The sequence below is a fragment of the Cyanistes caeruleus genome, unplaced genomic scaffold, assembly GCF_971803275.1.
Source record: "Cyanistes caeruleus unplaced genomic scaffold, bCyaCae1.hap1.1 HAP1_SCAFFOLD_138, whole genome shotgun sequence".
In the NCBI taxonomy this organism is placed as follows: Eukaryota; Metazoa; Chordata; class Aves; order Passeriformes; family Paridae; genus Cyanistes; species Cyanistes caeruleus.
In genome coordinates this window covers 125,701-133,839 of record NW_028255933.1, presented here as the reverse complement: position 1 = coordinate 133,839, position 8,139 = coordinate 125,701, and the positions used below count along the sequence as shown (strand labels likewise).

At 49.6% G+C, this 8,139-nt stretch overlaps 1 long non-coding RNA gene across 1 annotated transcript; it reads left to right on the top strand.

Annotated features, from left to right (window-relative positions):
- Positions 1–2,220: 2,220 nt before the first annotated feature.
- LOC147645979 (uncharacterized) lies at positions 2,221–6,422 on the top strand. The gene is made up of 5 exons (XR_015282039.1): positions 2,221–2,394; positions 2,489–2,722; positions 3,014–5,533; positions 5,628–5,861; positions 6,153–6,422. It is a non-coding gene; the product is annotated as an uncharacterized LOC147645979 (long non-coding RNA).
- The last annotated feature ends 1,717 nt before the right edge of the window (positions 6,423–8,139 follow it).

Below are 8,139 nucleotides of genomic sequence, written 5' to 3'. Positions count from 1 at the left end.
AGGTTCTATAGTTTGTTGTTGTTGTTGTTGTTGTTGTTGTTGTTGTTGTTACCAATATTCTTACAGTGTAAATATGTGGTGTAGTTCATTCTTGTTCCTTTTCTTCTACAGATAAACAGTCTTTGATTTTCACACCCCAGTTCTCTTTGCATTTTCCTCGGGCACATTTGCAAAGCTGTGGGTTCTTTCGGGAACAATGTTTGCAGGACTCTAAAAAGAGTATCAAAACCGCTCTGCCACACTCTCCGCTGCTGCTGCTGCCCCAAAAAGCACTGGCTGGCTTTGCTCACACAATCACAGTTGTGGTGGCATTTCTACCACACCACAGGACAGCGATGTTTTCCCTCTTCTCCTGGAAATACCTACAGCACTTGTGGGTAGCAAGGCAAACATGAGCCTCTTCTAGTGGCCCTTGAAATTGGACATGTGAAATGAGGCACACAAAGCCACAGGCCAGCTGAACCTGGCATCTCTCAATGGGTCTTTACATTCTTCCCAGGAAGATGAATGGCAATCACTATTTTGGCAGGGAGGAAAGTGCATCAGCTAGCAATTTGCTGTAGAAAATGTGCTTTCTGCTCCTCTCACAGCCAAAACTCCTACCCATTTCTTGGAAGTCCTTCTTAGATAAGGACCGTGTTCAACTGAGTGACAGTGAAGCCAAATGGCAATGCCGCAATCAATTGTCCTGTACACAATCTCCTTCATCCACGTGGAAGGTTACTCACGGGCACACAAGAGGACGGAAGAAACCCAAATGCATCGTTGGACATCATAAAGTCAGACGTGTTGAGGGATGAAGAAATCTTGCAGAGATATGGAAAGCTGCCCTGAAAACCCAGTTCGGGGAGAGCCTGAGCTCTTTTGTGCTTCTAGGCCTGAAGATGCTCAGCGCCTTTCCCAGATGCTCAGCAGGCAGTAGGATTGTGCCTGAATCTGGCTCTGGAAATGCCAGTGCCTCAACTGAGAGCTGTGGCAATGATTTCCATTGCATGGAGAGGGGCCACAGTCCTGCAAGAGTCTTTCAGCAGAGCAAACAGCAGCCTGGAGGGTGGGCAGTGCTCCATCTGGACCACTGCATGCTCATCCTTCACCACAATGCAGAGCTGCCATGGATCACTTTTTCCATTTCTGCTGTTGGATATGTTTTGGAGAAGTTGTTCTAGGTGGCTTTGGATGGTGATCCAAGTAAGAAGCAGCCATTCGCGTGCTGTGATATCCTTACAACTAGTCCTAACTTCTCATTGCCTTTGGTTTGATTGGGGGTGTTTTATCTGTTTGTTTGATTGGTTTCTTTGGGTTGGTTTCTTTGTGTTTTTCTCTCTTTTGCTTGGAGTTTCTTTTCCTTTTTTAGAAATGACTGGTGAAGTTGGCACAACCAAACTCCAGAAAACGTAAAGCAGGCTTGACTTTCCAGAAATTGCTTTTGGCTGGCTTTAGCTGCATTCCCCAGGATCACGATCAGCAGTAGATATTTGCAGGTTTTGCTCTGCATCCTCAGCCTGCCCAGATGTTGTTCAGTGTTTCAGCAGTGGAGAAGACGATGGATATTTTGCTAAACCTCCTTTCAAACAACAAAACTTGGGTTAGCACGACAGAAAAGAAGAGAAGAAAATCCTCGCCAGTTAGAACAGAGCCAGAGTCCCACCATTTCCCCCTCCACTTCTCTTTCTTTTCTACATTTAGAGGTAAAGCTTCCATCTCCAAAAGCTTCCATCTCTCACTTCCTGATGTAGCCATTTGCTACCCTTTAGCCTTGACTGCCACGCATCGGACTGCTGTCCGTGTGGGGCTGGGGATGCTCAGCCTGGAAAGAGAAGGGGGCTGGCGAGGCCTCCCTGCAGCTCTAGGAAAGATGGGCACAGAGAGGAAAAGCCTTTCAATTCCAGGAGTGAGCTTGAAGTTGGATCTAATGAAGCTGCTCTTTTCCACTCCGGCTGCTGGGCCACTGGCCCAGGCTGTGCACAGAGGCTGGGGATGCTCCATCCTTGGCAACATCCAAGGCCAGCTGGGAGCGGGGCTCTGAGCAACCTATTCTGGGCGAAGATTGCTCCGCTTGGAACAAGATGGTCTTTAGGGTCCCTTCCAAGCCCAAGCACCCAGGGATTCCATCATTCATTCTACGGTCTCCGTTGTCCACTTCAGCCTGGGCCTCAACTCCTGGCGGTGATGTCACAGTGCACGCTCCAGCTAGAACTTCCACCATCCAGCAACGGCCACAACACAACCCTTGGCTCCTTGTGCCAGCACGCTCTTCATTCACCCTGCTCCAAGCCTACCCCTGTCACCTTGTTTCCACCTGCTCCCTGATTCCCCCAGCAGTCCCCAAAGCTCCCCCATCGCTTGGATTTTGCTCTCCATCCCTGCAGGATGTCTGCATTTGTTCCAAAAGAGGTATGGTGCTATTCCACGGAGGCGGACACCTCGCAGCTGCCCGGCTGGGCTGGAGCTCTGTGGGACAGGCTGGGAAATTTTGCTACCTCTGCAGGCTGGCACAGACGGAGAGGAGGAGACGGACGTCGATACACAGACTGATAGAGAAGAAGCCATGGAAGTGGACGGAGAGGATAGTGGAGAGGAAGAGATGGATGTGGATATGTACGAGACAGAGGAAGAGATGGAGGTGGAAACGAAAGATTATATTGAAGAGATGGATATTGATCTAAAAGACAAGGAGGAAGACATGGTCTTGGGATGAAGACCGATGCCAGCAGCAGAACAGGCAGGTGCTCCCCACAGGCAGAGTGGGGCCCCTGCTGCCAGCCTGGGGCCGGGCTGGGCATTTCCTGCTCAGGGACACGCTAGCCCATGCACTGGATTCTGCTGGCCATCCCTGGCCTGGCCTGGGCTTGCTGTGGGCCACACAAGCCCTGTTCCAGTGCCTGGGCCACAGCCCCCAGCCAGGCTCCCTTCTGGCAGCAGAGTCCCACTGGGCCAGTGTCCCAGCCCGGCAGCACATGGAACACCCTTCCGTGCCTGACTGCACTGACCGTGCTACTTGTTTTTCTTGCAGGACTTAGGGACATCACAGACACAGATGCCACCCTGCTGTACATGCGTTTTACAGTTGTTGTGTTCAGGATAGAGGTTTTAGAGTTTGTTTAAGTTGTCTGTAAATACGTTTCATAGAGTTTTGTTAGAGCTGTTCTCAGGTAAATAGGTTCTATAGTTTGTTGTTGTTGTTGTTGTTACCAATATTCTTACAGTGTAAATATGTGGTGTAGTTCATTCTTGTTCCTTTTCTTCTACAGATAAACAGTCTTTGATTTTCACACCCCAGTTCTCTTTGCATTTTCCTCGGGCACATTTGCAAAGCTGTGGGTTCTTTCGGGAACAATGTTTGCAGGACTCTAAAAAGAGTATCAAAACCGCTCTGCCACACTCTCCGCTGCTGCTGCTGCCCCAAAAAGCACTGGCTGGCTTTGCTCACACAATCACAGTTGTGGTGGCATTTCTACCACACCACAGGACAGCGATGTTTTCCCTCTTCTCCTGGAAATACCTACAGCACTTGTGGGTAGCAAGGCAAACATGAGCCTCTTCTAGTGGCCCTTGAAATTGGACATGTGAAATGAGGCACACAAAGCCACAGGCCAGCTGAACCTGGCATCTCTGAATGGGTCTTTACATTCTTCCCAGGAAGATGAATGGCAATCACTATTTTGGCAGGGAGGAAAGTGCATCAGCTAGCAATTTGCTGTAGAAAATGTGCTTTCTGCTCCTCTCACAGCCAAAACTCCTACCCATTTCTTGGAAGTCCTTCTTAGATAAGGACCGTGTTCAACTGAGTGACAGTGAAGCCAAATGGCAATGCCGCAATCAATTGTCCTGTACACAATCTCCTTCATCCACGTGGAAGGTTACTCACGGGCACACAAGAGGACGGAAGAAACCCAAATGCATCGTTGGACATCATAAAGTCAGACGTGTTGAGGGATGAAGAAATCTTGCAGAGATATGGAAAGCTGCCCTGAAAACCCAGTTCGGGGAGAGCCTGAGCTCTTTTGTGCTTCTAGGCCTGAAGATGCTCAGCGCCTTTCCCAGATGCTCAGCAGGCAGTAGGATTGTGCCTGAATCTGGCTCTGGAAATGCCAGTGCCTCAACTGAGAGCTGTGGCAATGATTTCCATTGCATGGAGAGGGGCCACAGTCCTGCAAGAGTCTTTCAGCAGAGCAAACAGCAGCCTGGAGGGTGGGCAGTGCTGCATCTGGACCACTGCATGCTCATCCTTCACCACAATGCAGAGCTGCCATGGATCACTTTTTCCATTTCTGCTGTTGGATATGTTTTGGAGAAGTTGTTCTAGGTGGCTTTGGATGGTGATCCAAGTAGGAAGCAGCCATTCGCCTGCTGTGATATCTTTACAACTAGTCCTAACTTCTCATTGCCTTTGGTTTGATTGGGGGTGTTTTATCTGTTTGTTTGATTGGTTTCTTTGGGTTGGTTTCTTTGTGTTTTTCTCTCTTTTGCTTGGAGTTTCTTTTCCTTTTTTAGAAATGACTGGTGAAGTTGGCACAACCAAACTCCAGAAAACGTAAAGCAGGCTTGACTTTCCAGAAATTGCTTTTGGCTGGCTTTAGCTGCATTCCCCAGGATCACGATCAGCAGTAGATATTTGCAGGTTTTGCTCTGCATCCTCAGCCTGCCCAGATGTTGTTCAGTGTTTCAGCAGTGGAGAAGACGATGGATATTTTGCTAAACCTCCTTTCAAACAACAAAACTTGGGTTAGCACGACAGAAAAGAAGAGAAGAAAATCCTCGCCAGTTAGAACAGAGCCAGAGTCCCACCATTTCCCCCTCCACTTCTCTTTCTTTTCTACATTTAGAGGTAAAGCTTCCATCTCCAAAAGCTTCCATCTCTCACTTCCTGATGTAGCCATTTGCTACCCTTTAGCCTTGACTGCCACGCATCGGACTGCTGTCCGTGTGGGGCTGGGGATGCTCAGCCTGGAAAGAGAAGGGGGCTGGCGAGGCCTCCCTGCAGCTCTAGGAAAGATGGGCACAGAGAGGAGAAGCCTTTCAACTGCAGGAGTGAGCTTGAAGTTGGATCTAATGAAGCTGCTCTTTTCCACTCAGGCTGCTGGGCCACTGGCCCAGGCTGTGCACAGAGGCTGGGGATGCTCCATCCTTGGCAACATCCAAGGCCAGCTGGGAGCGGGGCTCTGAGCAACCTATTCTGGGCGAAGATTGCTCCGCTTGGAACAAGATGGTCTTTAGGGTCCCTTCCAAGCCCAAGCACCCAGGGATTCCATCATTCATTCTACGGTCTCCGTTGTCCACTTCAGCCTGGGCCTCAACTCCTGGCGGTGATGTCACAGTGCACGCTCCAGCTAGAACTTCCAGCATCCAGCAACGGCCACAACACAACCCTTGGCTCCTTGTGCCAGCACGCTCTTCATTCACCCTGCTCCAAGCCTACCCCTGTCACCTTGTTGCCACCTGCTCCCTGATTCCCCCAGCAGTCCCCAAAGCTCCCCATCGCTTGGATTTTGCTCTCCATCCCTGCAGGATGTCTGCATTTGTTCCAAAAGAGGTATGGTGCTATTCCACGGAGGCGGACACCTCGCAGCTGCCTGGCTGGGCTGGAGCTCTGTGGGACAGGCTGGGAAATTTTGCTACCTCTGCAGGCTGGCACAGACGGAGAGGAGGAGACGGACGTCGATACACAGACTGATAGAGAAGAAGCCATGGAAGTGGACGGAGAGGATAGTGGAGAGGAAGAGATGGATGTGGATATGTACGAGACAGAGGAAGAGATGGAGGTGGAAACGAAAGATTCTATTGAAGAGATGGATATTGATCTAAAAGACAAGGAGGAAGACATGATCTTGGGATGAAGACCGATGCCAGCAGCAGAACAGGCAGGTGCTCCCCACAGGCAGAGTGGGGCCCCTGCTGCCAGCCTGGGGCCGGGCTGGGCACTTCCTGCTCAGGGACACGCTAGCCCATGCACTGGATTCTGCTGGCCATCCCTGGCCTGGCCTGGGCTTGCTGTGGGCCACACAAGCCCTGTTCCAGTGCCTGGGCCACAGCCCCCAGCCAGGCTCCCTTCTGGCAGCAGAGTCCCACTGGGCCAGTGTCCCAGCCCGGCAGCACATGGAACACCCTTCCGTGCCTGACTGCACTGACCGTGCTACTTGTTTTTCTTGCAGGACTTAGGGACATCACAGACACAGATGCCACCCTGCTGTACATGCGTTTTACAGTTGTTGTGTTCAGGATAGAGGTTTTAGAGTTTGTTTAAGTTGTCTGTAAATACGTTTCATAGAGTTTTGTTAGAGCTGTTCTCAGGTAAATAGGTTCTATAGTTTGTTGTTGTTGTTGTTGTTGTTGTTGTTACCAATATTCTTACAGTGTAAATATGTGGTGTAGTTCATTCTTGTTCCTTTTCTTCTACAGATAAACAGTCTTTGATTTTCACACCCCAGTTCTCTTTGCATTTTCCTCGGGCACATTTGCAAAGCTGTGGGTTCTTTCGGGAACAATGTTTGCAGGACTCTAAAAAGAGTATCAAAACCGCTCTGCCACACTCTCCGCTGCTGCTGCTGCCCCAAAAAGCACTGGCTGGCTTTGCTCACACAATCACAGTTGTGGTGGCATTTCTACCACACCACAGGACAGCGATGTTTTCCCTCTTCTCCTGGAAATACCTACAGCACTTGTGGGTAGCAAGGCAAACATGAGCCTCTTCTAGTGGCCCTTGAAATTGGACATGTGAAATGAGGCACACAAAGCCACAGGCCAGCTGAACCTGGCATCTCTCAATGGGTCTTTACATTCTTCCCAGGAAGATGAATGGCAATCACTATTTTGGCAGGGAGGAAAGTGCATCAGCTAGCAATTTGCTGTAGAAAATGTGCTTTCTGCTCCTCTCACAGCCAAAACTCCTACCCATTTCTTGGAAGTCCTTCTTAGATAAGGACCGTGTTCAACTGAGTGACAGTGAAGCCAAATGGCAATGCCGCAATCAATTGTCCTGTACACAATCTCCTTCATCCACGTGGAAGGTTACTCACGGGCACACAAGAGGACGGAAGAAACCCAAATGCATCGTTGGACATCATAAAGTCAGACGTGTTGAGGGATGAAGAAATCTTGCAGAGATATGGAAAGCTGCCCTGAAAACCCAGTTCGGGGAGAGCCTGAGCTCTTTTGTGCTTCTAGGCCTGAAGATGCTCAGCGCCTTTCCCAGATGCTCAGCAGGCAGTAGGATTGTGCCTGAATCTGGCTCTGGAAATGCCAGTGCCTCAACTGAGAGCTGTGGCAATGATTTCCATTGCATGGAGAGGGGCCACAGTCCTGCAAGAGTCTTTCAGCAGAGCAAACAGCAGCCTGGAGGGTGGGCAGTGCTCCATCTGGACCACTGCATGCTCATCCTTCACCACAATGCAGAGCTGCCATGGATCACTTTTTCCATTTCTGCTGTTGGATATGTTTTGGAGAAGTTGTTCTAGGTGGCTTTGGATGGTGATCCAAGTAGGAAGCAGCCATTCGCCTGCTGTGATATCTTTACAACTAGTCCTAACTTCTCATTGCCTTTGGTTTGATTGGGGGTGTTTTATCTGTTTGTTTGATTGGTTTCTTTGGGTTGGTTTCTTTGTGTTTTTCTCTCTTTTGCTTGGAGTTTCTTTTCCTTTTTTAGAAATGACTGGTGAAGTTGGCACAACCAAACTCCAGAAAACGTAAAGCAGGCTTGACTTTCCAGAAATTGCTTTTGGCTGGCTTTAGCTGCATTCCCCAGGATCACGATCAGCAGTAGATATTTGCAGGTTTTGCTCTGCATCCTCAGCCTGCCCAGATGTTGTTCAGTGTTTCAGCAGTGGAGAAGACGATGGATATTTTGCTAAACCTCCTTTCAAACAACAAAACTTGGGTTAGCACGACAGAAAAGAAGAGAAGAAAATCCTCGCCAGTTAGAACAGAGCCAGAGTCCCACCATTTCCCCCTCCACTTCTCTTTCTTTTCTACATTTAGAGGTAAAGCTTCCATCTCCAAAAGCTTCCATCTCTCACTTCCTGATGTAGCCATTTGCTACCCTTTAGCCTTGACTGCCACGCATCGGACTGCTGTCCGTGTGGGGCTGGGGATGCTCAGCCTGGAAAGAGAAGGGGGCTGGCGAGGCCTCCCTGCAGCTCTAGG